Here is a 17,851-nt window from a genome sequence, read left to right as displayed (position 1 = left end):
CAGGACTAGTAATTATGTGTAATGTTGTTTTCTGTTGAACGTTGATTTGGTCAGGCTTTTGATGCAAATAAATAAAGAGAATGAAATGAGAATGAAAATTTGTACCAATAAAGTGAGGTTGGTCTTACGAGGAATGTGAATGCATGTGTTTCATGGTTTTGAAAATTTTCCTTAGAGGATACTGGAGGTGTTTGGAAAACTGGACTATAGTTACCATTGAGTGATGAGAGATTGAGGAGCTGTTCTTGTCAAAACATGGCTGCAAGGTTTAGGAACTTTTTGTCTGTCGGTTGGTCCGTCTGTCTATCTGTCTGCTTGCCTTTCTCCATTTCACTGTCTGCCTGCCTGCCTGCCGGCCTGTCTGTCTGTTTCTCTGTGTGTGTGTTTATGCGTGTTTGCATTCACAATTGTCCACATGAATGTAGGAGTTCATGATGGACTCAAACTAATCACAAGTGTTTGCCCTGTAGCTTCTGTGCCACATAGTTTAAACTTCCTAATGTAGGGGTTGGGAACCAAGTCTTGTTCTCTGAAAGAGCAAGGATTGTGTTGGCAACAAGATAGATAAACTCCCAGCCTAACTAACTAAAGGGCACAGAGACAGTATCCAAATCAACAAAATCAGAAGTGAAAAGGGAGATGTAACAACAGAAATGGAGGTGATTCAAAAAATCAGCAAATCCTACTACAGAAGCCTATATGCAACAAAAAAGGAAAATCTAGATGAAATGGATGATTTTTCTAGATAGATAACATGTACCAACTTAAGTAGAAATCATGTAAACTATCTAAACTGTCCCTAACTTTTAAGAAAATAGAAGCAGTAATTAAAAACCTCCCAAACAAAAAAAGCTCAGGGCCAGATGAATTTATGGAGAATTCTACCAGACCTTCAACAAAAGCTAATACCAATATTCCTCAACTTATTTCACACAGTAGAAATAGACAGAACACTACCTAATTCATTTCATGAAGCTACAATTACTCTGCTAGCTAAAGAACATAAAGATCCAACAAGGAAATAGATCATTAACCAATTTTGCTTATGAATACAGATGCAAAAATACTTGGAGGGCAGTGGTGGCTCACTCCTTTAATCCCAGCACTTGGGAGGCAGAGGAAGCTGGATTGCTGAGTTTGAGGCCAGCGTGGTCTACAGAGTGAGTTCCAGGACAGCCAACACTATATAGATAAATCCTGTCTCGAAAAAACAACCAACCAACCAACCTAAATACTCGATAAGGTCCAAGACCACATCAAAACNATCATTCACAATGATCTACTAGGCTTCATCCCAGGGATACAGTGATGGTTCAATATATGGAAATTCATCAACATAATCCACAATATAAACAAACTGAAAAACAAAAATCACATGATCATATCATTAGATGCCAAAAAAAGCCAATGACAAAATACAGCATCCCTTCTTGTTAAATGTCACGGAGAGATCAGGAATTCAAGGCATATAACTAAACATAATAAAAGCCATATACCATTGCGGTAAATCTCCCCAACCCAAGTATGCCCCGGCAATGAAAACACAACACAATTCATATGATTACATGCTGTGTACCTAGATTGGAAGATCTACTGCTACACTACCATCTTCCACAGCTTATGAGACCCCTTAGAACTTGCAGTTTCTCCAGGCAATGTGCTTCTGCTCTACATTTCTCCTTCTTTCTCCTCCTCTGCATTCTCTCCCTCTTCCATTTTCTCTTTCTTCTCTCCCTCACACCTTCCTCTCCACCTTCCCTTTTATCTGCCCAATCATCAGCTCTCCTTTATTTTATAATTTAAGGTGAGAAGCAGGTTTACTGGAAATCACCTGAGTACTGACTCATTCCTTGTTGGCAACCTCTATTGGGAGAATGGAATTAACATAAAATATAATTAGCCCAGGACTATCCCAACAATATACAGCAAACCAACAGTCAACATCAAATGAAAAAGGGGAAAAACTTGAAGCAACCTCACTGCCCTACTGCCTGACTGCTGTAATTAGGGATTTAATGTTATGAAGAAAAACAATGACCAAGGCAACTCTAGAATTTTTTTTTGTTTGTTTGGTTGGTTGGTTTTGGTTTTGGTTTTCCAAGACAGGATTTCTCTATATAGCCCTGGTTGTCCTTGAACTCATTCTGTAGACAAGAGTCTGACCTTGAATTCAGAAATCCACCTGCCTCAGCCTCCCAAGTGCTGGGATCAGAGGCATACACCACCACTCTCCAACTGACCAAGCAACACTTATAAAGACATCATTTACTTGGGGCTGGGTTACAGGTTCAGAAGTTCAGTCCACTGTCATCAAGGCAGGAACATGGCAATATCCAGGCAGGCATGGTCCTGGAGGAGCTGATAATTCTACATTTTCATCTAAATTCTGCTAGCAAAATACTGGCCTCCATTCAGCTAGGTTGAGGTCTTAAAGCTCATACCCACAGTGACACACTGAACCCAACAAGATCATACCTACTTGAACAGGGCTACACCTCCTAATAGTGCTCCTCCCTGGGCCACCCATAAGTAAGCAACTACATCCAATAAAACCAAAAACAAGACATGGATGTCCATTCTCTCCTATGTATTCAATATTGTACTTGAAGTTCTAGGTAGAACATTTAGACAACAAAAAGAGATCAAGAGGATACGAATTGCAAGGAAAAAAGTCAAGGTATCAGTATTTGAAGATGATATGATAGTATAGTTAAGGGGCCCCCAATATTCTTCCAGAGAACTCCTACAGCAGACAAATAACTTGAGCAAAGTGACTGAATATAACGTTAACACAGATAGATCCTTTATTTATTGGCCTTCCTTTATAAAATAATATCAGGCCAAGAATAAAAATAGTGAAACATCACCCTTCACAATAGACACTAATGATATGAAATATCTTGCTAAAAATCTAATCAAGCAAATAAAAGATGTATATGACAATATCTTCAACTCCCTTAAAAAAAGAAATTGAATAGCCAGGCAAGGTGGCACCCACTTTTAACCCCAGCACTCCGGAGGCAGAGGTAGGCAGATTTCTGAGTTTGTGGCCAGCCTAGTCTACAAAGTGAGTTCCAGGACACCTGGGGCTATACAGAGAAACCCGGTTTCGAAAACAAAACAGAACAAAACAAAACAAAACAAAAAAACCCAACAACTAAAAAAAAGAAATTGAAGAAGACCTCAGAAGATGGAGATTTCCAATGCTCATGGATTAGTAGGATTAACATAGTGAAAATGGCCACCTCACCAAAAGGAACCTACAGATTCAATACAATCCCTATCAAAGTTCCAACATAATTCTCCACAGACACTGAAAGAACAATTCTCAAATTTCAATTGTCATATGAAAACAAAAAATCCAGGGTAGCAATAACAGTTCTCAACAAGGAAAGCAAGTCTAGGGGAATCACCATCCCTATACTACAGAGCAATAGTGATTAAAACCACACGGTATTGGTTCAGAGACAGATAGGGCAATCAATGCAATAGAATTGAAGACAAAGAATTAAACTTATGCAACTATGGACACTTGATATTCGAACAAAGGAACCAAAAGCATCAAGGAAAAAAAAAAACCATATCTTTAACAAATGGTGCTGGCCTACCTGGCAGTCTGCTTATCAAAGAATGCAACTGATCCATATCCATCAGCTTGTATGAATATCAAGTCCAAGTGGACCAAGGACCCTTCACATAAAATGAGATATACTGGATCTACTAGAAGAGAATGTGGGAAATAGCCTCAAACACATTGGCAAAGGAAAATCACCTCAACAGACCACCAATGGCTTAGGCTCTAAGATCAATGATTGACAAATTGGATACCATGAAACTGAAAATCTTCTGAAAGGCAAAGGACACTCTCAACATGACACAATGTCAACCTACAGATTGGGAAATGATCTTCATTCTCTAACCTACATCTGATAGAGGGCCAACATCAAAAATATATAAAGACCGCAAGACGTTAGACTCCAGAAACATGAATAGCCCAATTAAAAACAGGTTACAGAGCTAAACAGAATTCTCAACAGAGGAATCTGGAATGGCCTACAAGCACTTTCATGTATGTTCAATACCCTTAGTTATCAGCGAAATGCAAATCAAAACCACCCTGAGATTCCACCTTACACCAATAAGAATGGCTAAGATAAAAAACTCAAGTGACAGCACATGCTGTCTAGGATGTGGAGTAGAGGAACATTCCTCCTTTGCTGGTGGAACTGCTAACCAGTACAACCACTCTGAAGATCCATCTAGTGATTCCTCAGAAAATTGGAAATAATTCTACCTGAAGAACCAGTCATACAAACCCTAGGCTATACCCTAAAGATGCTCTACCATACCACTAGGACACATGGTCTTCTATGTTCATCCCACCCTTATTCATAATAACCAGAGGCTGCAAACTTCTCAGATGTCCATCTACTGAAGAAAGGACATGGAAAATGTGGCTCATTTACACAATTGAATAGTATTCATCTATTAAAAATGATGACATCGTGAATTTTTCAGGCAAAGCAACGGAACTATAAAATATTATCCTCAGGGAGGTAACCCAGAGACAAAAGGATGTTTATGGTATGTATTCACTTAAGTGCATATAAGCCAAAAAGTACAGAATACCCAGGATACAATGCATGGAACATAAAAAGTTTCAGCAGAATGAAGGACCAAGTGAGGATGCTTGAATTTGACTTAGAGGGGGGAAAATAATCATGGGGGGTGAAGGAAGGGTAGGATGAACATAGTAGACAATGTGTCCTAGTGGGAGAGGTGACAGCGGAGGGAAAATAAGAGCAGTATCAGTTATGGGTTGTGGGGAGACAGCAGAAAGACCCAAAGTATCAGGAGAATGCATGGAAATATGCATCTGTGGGGATGTTAGGCATGAGGAACCTCTAGAAAGTTCCAGAGGCTCCCAGAACTAAATGGGGATGACCTTAGTCGAAATACCCAACAGTGGGGCATTGGAACCTAAAGAGATCACCTCCAGTAGATAGACAGGTCCTCCAGTGGAGGGATGGGGTCACCAAACTACCTCCAAAAGTTTTGACATAGAATTGTAGCTGACTAAATAAATGAGTGATATAAATGGAGCAGAGATTCACAAAAAGGCTGTTCATAGAACAGCCCACCTTGGGATTTATCCTATTGCTGGGCTCAAAACCACCTGTAAAGCTACAGTGTACTTATATACATTAAATAAATAAATAAATAAATAAATAAATAAATAAATAAATAAATCAGAAAGAAAGAAAGAAAGAAAGAAAGAAAGAAAGAAAGAAAGAAAGAAAGAAAGAAAGAAAGAATAAAACAGGGATATATTTTGCAATGACAATTTTTTCACCTTCCTTCCTCCCTCCCTCCCTTCCTTCCTTTCATTCTTCTAATTCATTTTTGGTTTTTCAAGACAGGGTTTCTCTGTTTAGCCAAGGCTATCCTGGAACTTTCCCTGTAGACCAGGCTGGCCTCGAACTCACAAATCTGTCAGCCTCTGCCTTCCAAGTTGTAGGATTAAAGGCATGAGTCTGGCCTCCTTTTTTTAAAATTGGACATTTTCTTTATTTACATTTCAAATGTTATCTACTTCCCCGGTTCCCCCTCTCCATGAAATGCCCAATCCCATCCCCTCTTCCCCTCCTTCTATGAGGCTCTATGGTGCCATCCCTGGCCTGGTAGTCCTGGGTTTTGAAAGAAAACAAGCCAGTAATTTCACTTCATGGCCTCTGCATCAGTTCCTGCTTCCTGACCTGCTAGAGTTCCAGTCCTGGCTTCCTTTGGTGATCAACAGCAATGTGGAAATGTAAGCTGAATAAACCCTTTCCTCCCCAACTTGTTTCTTGGTCTCGATGTTTATGCAGGAATAGTAACCGTAACCAAGACAACTCTCATATCACATGATATTTCTTACAACCAGTTTCAAGTGCATGGAAAATATACTGAGAAGACTGCCAGTGTCCATAGAAATGTTGTCATTTTATGAAAACTCTGATTATTGTAGACACATAAACACATGGATAGAATGAGAAAGTATGGAGAACAAGGTTAACTGTGTTGTTTGTTGTAATGTGGGTACATGGATGTACATAACATGTCCAAATATGTCAGAGTACATACACTAAATATGTTCAAGTTCACATAAACCATAACAATGTAACATGGTTCTAACTAATATTAGTTGATATCTGTGGAAATCCCACCCAACTGCTACCAGAGGTTATTTTGTATGCTAACACAACTCCCATGTCACATTCAGATTCACTGTTCAATTCTGGAGCAGGTTTCACTTCAGTTTTTTTGTGGTTGTTATTCTTTTCTCAATAAAATTGCACACAGTGGGATAGCTTTTAAGTGACCATAACAACGTATTCTGTACAACTTAACTATATGTTGAAGTCCAGTTTCTGTGGCATTTTTCATTTTATATCAGATTAAGATTCACCTATTTTGTATTGTTTGCTAAATGAATGATTATATAGAATATCTTGTTTTTATATTTTTATACTACATTTTATACTACAGTAAAAAGCACCATGAAAATAATGTACTTCCAGGAAAAAAGAAAAGAAAGTCAATGTTGGAGATCATCAATTGCATTGATTCAATACAATCCAAGGAAAATTCTTAACACAGGAACGTTGATTGTAAACTTATAAGGCATGTGGAAAAAACTCAGAATTCTCAGTAAGATTAGGAAGAAAGAGTATACACATGGACACAATATGACTTCTGTACCACAAAGCTACATCAATAAAAGATGTGTATAATAGGTATGAAAAAATGAGGTGCTGCAGAGAAAGAAAAACACAAAAATAGTCTTTTTTTAAAAATACCTAAAGAAATTCCATTAGGAAAAAAACGTGAATGCCAGGTGGTGGTGGCACACGCCTTTAATCCCACCACTTGGGAAGCAGAGGCAGGTGGATTTCTGAGTTTGAGGCCAGCCTGGTCTACAAAGTGAGTTCCAGGATAGCCAGGGCTACACAGAGAAACCCTGTCTTGAAAAAACCAAACCAAAACAAACCAAACCAAAACAAAACAAAACAAATGGGAATTTGACTAATGTTTTCTATGCTGGTAGGTGTATAGGAATTGAGTAGTTACAGACTCAGTAATTCATACAAAATAATTAACAGAAACCCCTTAATCTTTATGTTTCTGACCCTCCATCTACTACTGATTTCCCTTCCAAACAGAAGCACAATGACATGTAGCTCATTTTGGAAATGGAGGTGATCACAAAAGAGGAAAATGCATGGTTCTGCAGGCACTAACACCCCATTTTGGATTCAGGTAAACCCAGCCCCACTTATGCACACACAAAACTATGCTGAAGGCTAATTTAATGTCTGCTTCCTGCTACATGGATTAAGACACAAGGTGTAGAATGTGTTCTTTCCACCTTCACAATACCACGCACACCTGAGAATAGACATCTCAGAAATTCCTTCTGTGCCCTAGAGTTGAGTTTCAGTTAATGACAACATTGTGTCTGTGGGTCATGAGAATTTAAAATTATTTCAATCTAATACTGATGAAGGATAAAGCCCATTATCTTCTTTCTACCTTTCTAAACTACTTGGAAAATTTGTCACACAAAACTGAATGTGAAATGCAATGCTCAGAACTCAAAAACTAAACAAAAACAAAACAAAACAAAACAAACCTTCATTTTTCCAGACTGACATTAGAGTGCAAACCAAAAGTAGTACCTGCATGTGTACACTAAATGGGTACTGTATGCAGCATAGCTTTCCACTGGAAGGGATGCAGATCTTCACCCTCCTCCTGGAATCTACACTCAGGAGAACTGAGAGTCTAAGGGTTCCTGNCCAGATCACCACATTTAACAGCAGAACAGCAATATGGCACACACTCTGTTCCTATTCTAGCAGCTCAGACTGTGAGACTTCAGCCAGTCTGCTCTTCCTGATCTGGGGACAGTGACCCCCGGACCCCTTGTCACTATGGAATGGCTTGTGGTCTCACTCACACCTGCTTACAAGTAGAATTCTGGGAAGAACAAAGTTGCTATCTCCCACTAGTGCTCCTGATTCCTAGACTCCTCCAAAGTGCATCACTAGCTAGGGTCATCCAGCTTGGCCCCAGAACAGTAGCAGCTACTCTAGTTGTTGAACAGCTATCAACTAACTGAAACAGCACATGGCCTTGCAGCTCTGCCCTTCCACCCTAGGAGCAGACAGGGTCTTATTGTGGAAATTGCATAGCTCTGTATGAGTTCTTCACATCTCCTAGAGCACATTTTCTTTCTGTTCTGAGCAGAGGATCTTATGTGTGTAGTCCATCACACACTCAATGTCTCATGTAGACATCCTTTTGATTCAATAGTGTGAGTTCCTGCAGCCAAACTTAGGTCACATTCAAATAATAACTGGTCCTAAAGCAAAAACAGGCCGTAATTAATAAAAACAAAGGTCTATGGGAGGGCTTCGAAGCCAAAGAGAGCAGGAGGGAATGGTGGATTATATGCCAAAAATGATTTTAACTAGCACAACCAGATTTTGTGACCTTAGAAACTTGCAATTTGTATTAGAGTACACCAAGTTTTTTTTTCTTTTTTTTTTAAGATTTATTTATTTATTATATGTAAGTACACTGTAGCTGTCCTCAGATACTCAAGAAGAGGGTATCAGATTTCGCTACAGATGGTTGTGACCTATCATGTGGTTGCTCGGGACCTTTGGAAGAGCAGCTGGTGCTCTTACCCACTTCGCTATCTCACCAGCTCAAGTACACCAAGTTTTAACCATATCTTTCCTCTCAGGATGACCATCTTAAGCCTGGAAATATGCAGCTCTGTTCAGCACGGCCACTTCATATTACCCTGATCTTCTATTTTGGTTAAACTATAGTAATTTTGTTTCACAATAAATTCAGAGTTGGTTTTTTTTTTTTTTTTTTTTTTAATGAGATTCGTGGTTGCCTTGTGTGTGGACATGAGGAAAAAGAAATGGCCAATCTGGATACCTCACTACCCATTGCTAATATCAACTACTGCCACTACAGGAAAGTTTTCTACATGCATTTTTCCCATCCCGTTTTTTTACTATGCCTGTAGGAGCTTCAACGTTAATCATAGAAATCAATTCTTGCATAGGTCTAATTTCATTTCTAAATCCCAATAAAAGCTAGAGGACACTCGTTCACTGGTATAGTTTTTCTTTTCAGTGATCAGCTAAGAGCCTGCCTGGAAGAAGTAGCAAGACTGTCTATCTTTCCAGCACTTGGCAGCAGAGGCAGGATTGCATGGTCAAAGCCATTCTCAACTGAATAGCAAAACCAAGCCTGAGATACAGGAGACATTCCTCTACAGGAAATAATCAGTAGTGTTGTGAAAAAAAGGAAAGAAATTCTAAATGACCAGAGGATATTGGAGAATAAAATTAATTATGAGATAAGGGCAGTGATTTCCTAGCAGAGGGATTGACATTAAAAGATATGTTTGAGCAACCAAATACACAGCCACACCCAATGGCCTTCTTCTCAATTCTCTGAGTTGACTTCACTGGGCAAATGCATTAGACATATTTACAAAGGATGCCCCTACCTGGAAATTCAATATTTATTGGATGAATCAAACCTCCCCAAGTAGTATACCCACCAATCTGATCATCCTTCATTCACATACATTGTATTAATACAGGCTGGGTAATTAAAAAAAAAAAACCTGGCTCTTTCAGGTCCTTGTTCATAATGGTGACTCACAAAGCTGATTGTCTACTCTGATGACTCAGAGCACTGGACTCGACAGACTGTTCTTCTATTCTGTTTGAAGCAAATCCCATGTTCCTCATGCAAATCCTTTGTGTGTGTGTGTGTGTGTGTGTGTGTAATCCATATTTGCAATGTTGTGAGTCACAACTAAGGACACCCCCATTGATTCTTGTGTGCCTCCCCTATTCCAATAGCAATTCTATAGGAAGATTAAAAAAATCAACTAACCAGGACCCTTGGGGTTCTGGGAGGCTCAACTACTATCTAGGCCTTCCTTCACATATGTAGCAGATGTGTAGCTTGGTCTTCATGTGGGTCCTGAAAAACTGGAGCGGGAGTTGGGGGAGAGAGAAGAAGGTTATCCCAAGAGCTATTTCCTGTATGGAGAATATTTTCTCCTAGCTGTTTTACTCTGCAGCTGTTTAGTGTTTTCTCCACAGAGTGACCTAACATGATCTAAAAGAAAGCATTATGGGGGGTGGTGGTGAGATGGCTCAGAGGGTAAGAGCACTGACTGACCTTCTGAAGGTCCTGAGTTCAAATCCCTGCAACCAAATGGTGGCTTACAACCATCCATAATGAGATCTGATGCCTTCTTCTTCTGATTTGTCTGAAGACAGCTACAGTGTACTTATGTATAATAATAAATAAATCTTAAAAAAAAGAAAACATTACAGGATTTTCATTTGCAAATCCAGCTTTTTAATTGAAGTTGGTTTTCCTCCATCCTTAGATTTCAATATGTTTATAGTCTGAAGACAATAATTTACTGATGTAATATTTCAACTCCTCTTATTTGAGCATCAGTGAGATGGCTCAGCAGGAAACATCTATGGGGTGCAAAAGTGGCAAGGAAATCATGATCATTATATAAATATGGCCAAAGTACACCTCACAAAGTTGTCTTCCATGCTCCATATACTAGCCATTGCTTAAAAGCCTATAATCACATTATACACACAAACACATCCAAAGACACACACACACATACACACAGAGACACACACACACACACACACACAGAGACACATGAGATTAACTAGTGGGGACATAAAGAAGCATGGAAGAAGGAATAATATACCCATATATAGATTACAGATAATTGCAGATTATTCTGTTTTTACACCAGATAAGTGAAAATGTTACTTTGGATACACACATTATGTATTTAATTTTTCTTATATTCTCTTCTATTAAGGATTTTAACATTAATGTTGTTAAACTGTGCTGACAAAAAAGGACATATTGGGGGTAAATCTTCTATTTTTGGACTCAGGAGGGTGACACATGATAATGTAAAATTCTAAGTAGTCCTAACTCATTACTGACACCCAAGCCAGGCTGAATAACAAACAACACCTCTAGGGAACTTATGAAAATATGACAAACAACATCAGGGACAAGAGCCATCAAACATTCACAAACACCTTTAGTTGAAATGTATGATTACATTCAATCCAATTTTTAAATAGACAATGAACCACTTAGTTGATAGACATTATATCAATTGAAGACAAAAGTCATCTGCCACTAAGTAAAAGCATAAGAGAAGAAATCTGTACCCACAGAAGCAATAGAAGAACCATCAAATACGTTTTAATAAAGGCATTTGTCACACATACAGCACACTTCAACACCAAGTTCAAAACTCTCAAAACATAAACCTCATATGAAGCATCAGACTTGCATGAACATGGTGAATTATTTACTTGCTTGAAGGCTAGGCAGATTTCTGAGTTCGAGGCCAGAATGGTCTACAAAGTGAGTTCCAGAAGAGCCAGGGCTACACAGAGAAAGCCTGTCTCAAAAAACAAAACAAAACAAAAAAGGAAAAAGAGGTGTAGCAATATTTTTATGGGGATTGAATGTGATGTCAAAATCTTGACTAAATTGTTTGTGGGAATAGGATTTCTCTCATGTATGAATGTTTTATTACCTGATGTCAACATAATACATAAATACTTTCTTTTTTTTAAAGATTTATTTATATGTAAGTACACTGTAGCTGTCTTCAGACACTCCAGAAGAGGGAGTCCGATCTCATTAGGGATGGTTGTGAGCCACCATGTGGTTGCTGGGATTTGAACTCCAGACCTTTGGAAGAGCAGTCGGGTGCTCTTACCCATTGAGCCATCTCACCAGCCCACATAAACACTTTCAAATATTTACAGGGCTATAAATACATACAGAGGTATGTTTGCAATCAGAGAAATCAATCCTTCTATGTTGATTGTTATCATTTGAAACCATGGTATCATTTAACAAATGATGCCCTGGTGGAGGAAATATGTCAGTGGAGGTGGGCTTGAGAGTTTACATCAGTATGACAGTTCTAGCCCCACTCCTTGCTACAAGCTGCAAGTTGAAGATGTGATAGCTGAGCTTCCTCCTTTAGCTGCCGTGTCTCACAACTGATTTCAGGACACTGTGGTGGTGTGGAACCACAGCCAAACTAAACTTCTTTGTAAGTTGTATTAGATATTATGTTTTATCTCAGAAACAAAAAAGTCATCAATACACACCCAAAAATTTTATACCAGAGTTTTGTGAAATTAAAGAGAAGAAAAATCTAAAGGGTTTTTTTGCTTATCATTTAAATCCATAGTAGTTTTGTCCAGATGAGTTTGCAGGTGCAGGTAAAATAAAAAGGAACACTGTGCTTAGTAGATGGTTGACATTTGTCAGATTACTTTTCTCCAGAATAATCTTGTGTAGCTGAACGAAATAATCTTACCAAATCCTTTATATTCAGATTCTCTACATTATGAGTTCTTTCACATTTCCCCAAACAGTCATGTTTTCTCGCCAGTGTCTGTTCTTTAATATATTCAAAGACTACTGCCACACGCAAATTTCTTATGACATTGATTACATTCATTCATTGGGCTTTTCTCCAGAATGTGTTCGTATATGTATTCAGGGATTACTGTGATGTGCAAAGGCTTTACCACAGTGAGCCCATTCATAAGGTTTCTCTACTGTATGTGATATCTGCATCTGGTGAATAAAGAGATTGCCACGTTGCTCGCATTCACAGGCCTTCTCTCAAGTATAAATAGTCATGACGATGATTACAGAAATGTGCAAAGGCTTCACAATATTAAATATATTCATAAGGTTTCTCGCCAGTATGTGTTGTTTTTCTGAATTTGGTGAGAACTGTGATGTGTAAGCAAAGGGTTTACCACATTGCTTGATTCACAGAGATTCATTCCTCTATGAATACTTTCACGATCATGAAGGCTATAGAAATTTCCAAAGGCTTTACAATCTAAAATACATTCATAAGGTTTCTCTCCAGAATGACTCTTTGCATGCTATTGAAGAGGACTGTGATGTAAAATGGCTTGATCTCACAGACTGCTTTTGGAGGGTTTTTCCAGAGCATATATTCTTTTATCTTAATATGAAAAGGTGTTACACTATTGCTTACACTCATAGGTTTTCTTTACAGTATGTGCTCTTTGATGTATTCAAAGATATAAAACTTATAAAGATATAAAACTTATAAAATGGTTTATCACGTCAACTATATTTGGAGGGCTGTTCTTATGCATAAAGATTTGTGTGTGTGTATCTACAGACCACTGTTACAAGCAAAGACTTCACCTTCAATACTGTTTCTCTCCAGTATGAGTGGTTTCATGTGTTTACTACATTGCTTATATTCATAGGGTTCCTGTTTAGTATGTCTTTTTCTGTATTCAAAGTTGACCATGTTATATAATGGGCTTCCCCATTTATTACATTCATAGTGTTTGTCATTATCTTTCCTTTAATGTAGTCAGAGATAACTGTGTTGTGAAATGGCTTCATCACTTCTATCATACTTGTAGGATCTTTCTCTAATATCTCCTTTTTTCTACAATAAGAGATAACTGTGATGAGCAAAAGCTTTACCACATTTCTTTCGTCCATATGGTTTCTCTACTGTATGAATCCTTCCATGATGATGAGACTACAGATATGTGCAAAGACCTTACCATGTTAAAGAACTTTATAGGGGTTCTTTCCTAGATGGTTTCTTTTTTGTTTCTAGAGACTACTGTGATGTTCAAATGCTTCACCCTGTGATTACATTGAGTTTCTTCAGTATGGTCGTTTTTATGTAATTGGAGCTTATTGTAATGTGCAAAGGCTTTACCAAATCCCTTACGTTCATAGGGTTTCTGTCCAGTATGAGTTATTGTAGGTAAGACCATTGTGTTGTGAATAGGCTTCATCACACTGATTACATTTCTAAGGTTTCTCTACAGATGTTTCCTTTTATGTATTTGGAGACCACTCTGTTGTGAAGAGGCTTTATCACACTGATTACATTTGCAGAGTGTCTCCACTATGTAGTACTTTACCGGTTTGAAGATGACTGCTTTCTGCAAAGGCTTTACCACACTGATTATGTTGGTAATGGTTCTCTCCAGTATCTGTTCTTTTATGCATCCCAAAAGATTAGTCATATAAAAGGCTTTACCACGTTGATTACATTCATAGGAATCTCTCCAGTATGCATCCTTGTATGTACTTTGAGATTATTGCCTCGTGCAAAGGCTTTATCACACTGATTACATTGGTAAGGTTTCTCTCCAGTATGTGTTCTTCCATGTATTTGAAGATACGTGGGCTGTGAAAAGGCTTTATCATATTCATTACATTTGTAGGGTTTTTTTTTTTATCCAGTATGTGTTCTTTCATCAGCTTGATGATGACTGTGAGATAAAAATGACTTACTACACTGATTACACTTATAAGGTTTCTCTCCAGCATGTATTCTTTCATGTATTGGAAGATGACTCTGGTGTGAATAGGCTTCATCACACTGATTACATACTTAGAGTCTCCCTCCAATATGTATTACTTTATGGGTTTGAAGTTGACCGCTTTGTGTAAAGGCCTTACCACATTGATCACATTTGTAAGGTTTCTCTCCAGTATGTCTTCTTTCATGTAATCGAAGATATTTGACCTGTGCAAAGGCTTTACCGCATTGATTACATTTGTAGGGTTTCTCACCAGTTTGTGTTTTTTCATGTACTCGAAGATAGCTGGGTTGTAAAAAGGCTTTACCACATTGATTACATTCATAGGGTTTCTTTCCAGTGTGCATCCTTGTATGTACTTTGAGATTACTGTCTTGTGCAAAGGCTTTATCACACTGATTACATTTGTAAGGTTTCTCTCCAGTATGCGTTCTTTCATGTATTCGAAGATACTTGAGCAGTGCAAAGGCTTTATCACATTGATTACATTTATAGGGTTTCTCTCCAGTATGTGTTCTTTCATGTACTCGAAGACAGCTGGATTGTAAAAAGGCTTTACCATATTGATTACATTCATAGGGTTTCTCTCCAGTATGCATCCTTGTATGTACTTTGAGATTACTGCCTTGTGCAAAGGCTTTATCACACTGATTACATTTGTAAGGTTTCTCTCCAGTATGTATTCTTTCATGTATTCGAAGATACTTGAGCTGCGCAAAGGTTTTATCACATTGATTACATTTGTAGGGTTTCTTTCCAGTATCTGTTATTTTATGTATTTGGAGAGAACTCTGACATGCAAGGGCTTCCATATGTTGAAAGCCTTCAGAGTGTTTCTCTCAAGTTTGGTTTCTTTCAAGCTTTTGAAGATGACTGTGATATGTGAAGGCTTTATCACATTGTGTATATTCATTGTGGTTCTCTCCAGCAGGACTTCTTTCATGTCTGCAATGATAATGGGGATATGTAAAATTTTATTACATTAATGACAACGATGAATCCTTTCTATCTGTATGAATTAGTTTTACAATTTGATTTAATTGTAAGGTAGATTCAGATCTTAAGAGTTTTATCACAGGACTAGAGAGATGGCTGAGCTGTTAAGAGCACTGACTTCTCTTCCAGAGGTCCTCAGTTTAAATCCCAGCAACCACATAGTGGCTCAACCATATAGTGGCTCTCTAATGGAATTCCATGTCCTTTTCTGGTGTGTCGGAAGAAAGTGACAGTGAATTCACACACATAAAATAAATAATAAAATGAATCTTTGAAAAAAATGTTTAATCACATTTTTTACAATCTTGGTGTTACCCTTCCTTGTGGGCTGTTTTTCATCATTAGAGATACCTGTGATGTTTCGGCCATTTATTACATGGCTCACATTTATACCAAACTTTTTATACATCAAGTTTTTCAGATACTTGAAGAAAACTGCATGAATTCACAATTTACCACTATAATTATGGAATGAGTCAGCCCTCAGGTGATTTCCTATAAACCTGTTTCCCACCTTAATTTGTAAAATAAAGAGAGCTGATGATTGGGCACATTAAAGGGAAGGTTGAGTGGAAGATGGGAAGAGAGAAGAAGGAGAAAATGGAAGAGGGAGAGGATACAGAGGAGAAGGAAGAAGAAAAGCAGAGCAGAAGCACATGTCCTGGAGAAACTACAAGTTCGCAGGGGTCTCATGGTTGGACAAGATGGTAGAGTGAGTAGCAGTAGATCTGCCCAATCTAGGCGCACAGTATGCTTTCATATTAAGTGAGTTGTGTTTTTATGGCCTGGGCCTATTGGGTTGGAGATTTACTGCAACAATAAATGACCTAATAAATAGTTTTAGGAAAGACAGATACTTTGTTTCTTTCAAAATTCCTCGGCTCATTTGGCCTGAATCCAGTATGACATATGATATACCTATTAAAAGAATAACAAATAAAGGGTTTCCACCTTCCATTCACACAGCTTGACTTTTTGTTCCTCATAGACATTAAGTGTAGGGTAGGGATTAAGGTTTAACCAGAACAACATCCTTAATGCTCATAAATCTTCCCTCTCACTAAACTTAGCATATTTAAGACAAGTATGAGTAACAACAGCTTTACCATGGACTATTTGCTCAGTAGAAGATTTTGGATATACACATAGCACCTATTCAGTGTGTGTAGAATTTGAAATATCTGAGTGGTGTGAATGTACATGGAATGGAAGTGCTACAGTATAGCTCTAATGGTGATATGATTCAAATAGTCATATTTGTTAAGAAATAATGTGATAGAGGAATGCTTTGCAACAACCTATCAGCTGCCTGGAATCGAAGTACTTGGCTTTGTGAGAATCTAATATTCAACAACTAACTTGAAGTGGTGAAAAAAAATACTGTTGCTGCTCCTTAAAACTTACAGAACACATTAAATTTTCTTCAAAAGCTCATTAGAATAAGGTTTTACGAATAATTACCTTCCATATCTTCTATCATTTTGACAATGTTCTTCAACGTTATGGTCTTTCCATTTGTAGCCTAAAATATAGGACCAGAAAATAATTATTGTTGGAAATTAGTCCATAAGCCACTATTTTCAGTAAACCTTAGAACCATGTCTGCTTTATCTGCCTCATTCTTCCTTATTCTCATTCAAGATTATACAAGGCCATCAATAACAAAGAATTCAGCTCTTCTCCCACCTTATTTTAAAACTTAAAGGAAAATTCAGGTTTACCTATAGCAGTGAGGTTTTTGTAGATCTCCAGCATTACATCTTTGTAAAGTCTCTTCTGAGATGGATCCAGCAAGGACCACTCCTCCCGAGTGAAGTGTACATGCACATCATCAAAGGTCAATGCATCCTAAAATCTCATACATGTGTACAACACAAAGTGTGACATTGATAATACTGTAATGAATACTTCAATGACAATATATTCACTTGGTCTTGATAATCCCCACACATAGCCCATGACAGAGAAATTCTGGTGTATAATCATGAAGTCATTTACAAACTAAATTATGAAAATCAAATTATGGGGTGGAGAGATGGCTCAGTGGTTAAGAGCACTGACTGCTCTACTGAAGGTCCTGAGTTCAAATCCCTGCAACCAAATGGTGGCTTACAACCATCCATAATGAGATCTGATGCCCTCTTCTGGTGTGGTGTGTCTGAAGACAGCTATCGTGTACTAATGTATAACAATAAATAAAGATTTTTTAAATGAAAAAAAAAAAAGAAAACCAAATTATGAGGTTCACTTGAGAATGCTCTGCTCTTTGAAGAGCATATAACCTAACAAAACAAATGCCAATTCAAATTTGGGGGGGAGAGGCAAACAGATTAACACCACTGATAAATCAGTATAAA

The 17,851-nt window shown here is 37.9% G+C and overlaps 1 pseudogene; it reads right to left on the bottom strand.

Moving 5' to 3' along the window:
• Nucleotides 1–14,098: 14,098 nt before the first annotated feature.
• Nucleotides 14,099–17,339, bottom strand: LOC110298760 (annotated as a pseudogene).
• Nucleotides 17,340–17,851: the final 512 nt, after the last annotated feature.

Source organism: Mus caroli, chromosome 7 (genome assembly GCF_900094665.2).
Source record: "Mus caroli chromosome 7, CAROLI_EIJ_v1.1, whole genome shotgun sequence".
NCBI lineage: Eukaryota > Metazoa > Chordata > Mammalia > Rodentia > Muridae > Mus > Mus caroli.
This window is presented reverse-complemented; position numbering and strand designations above follow the sequence as displayed.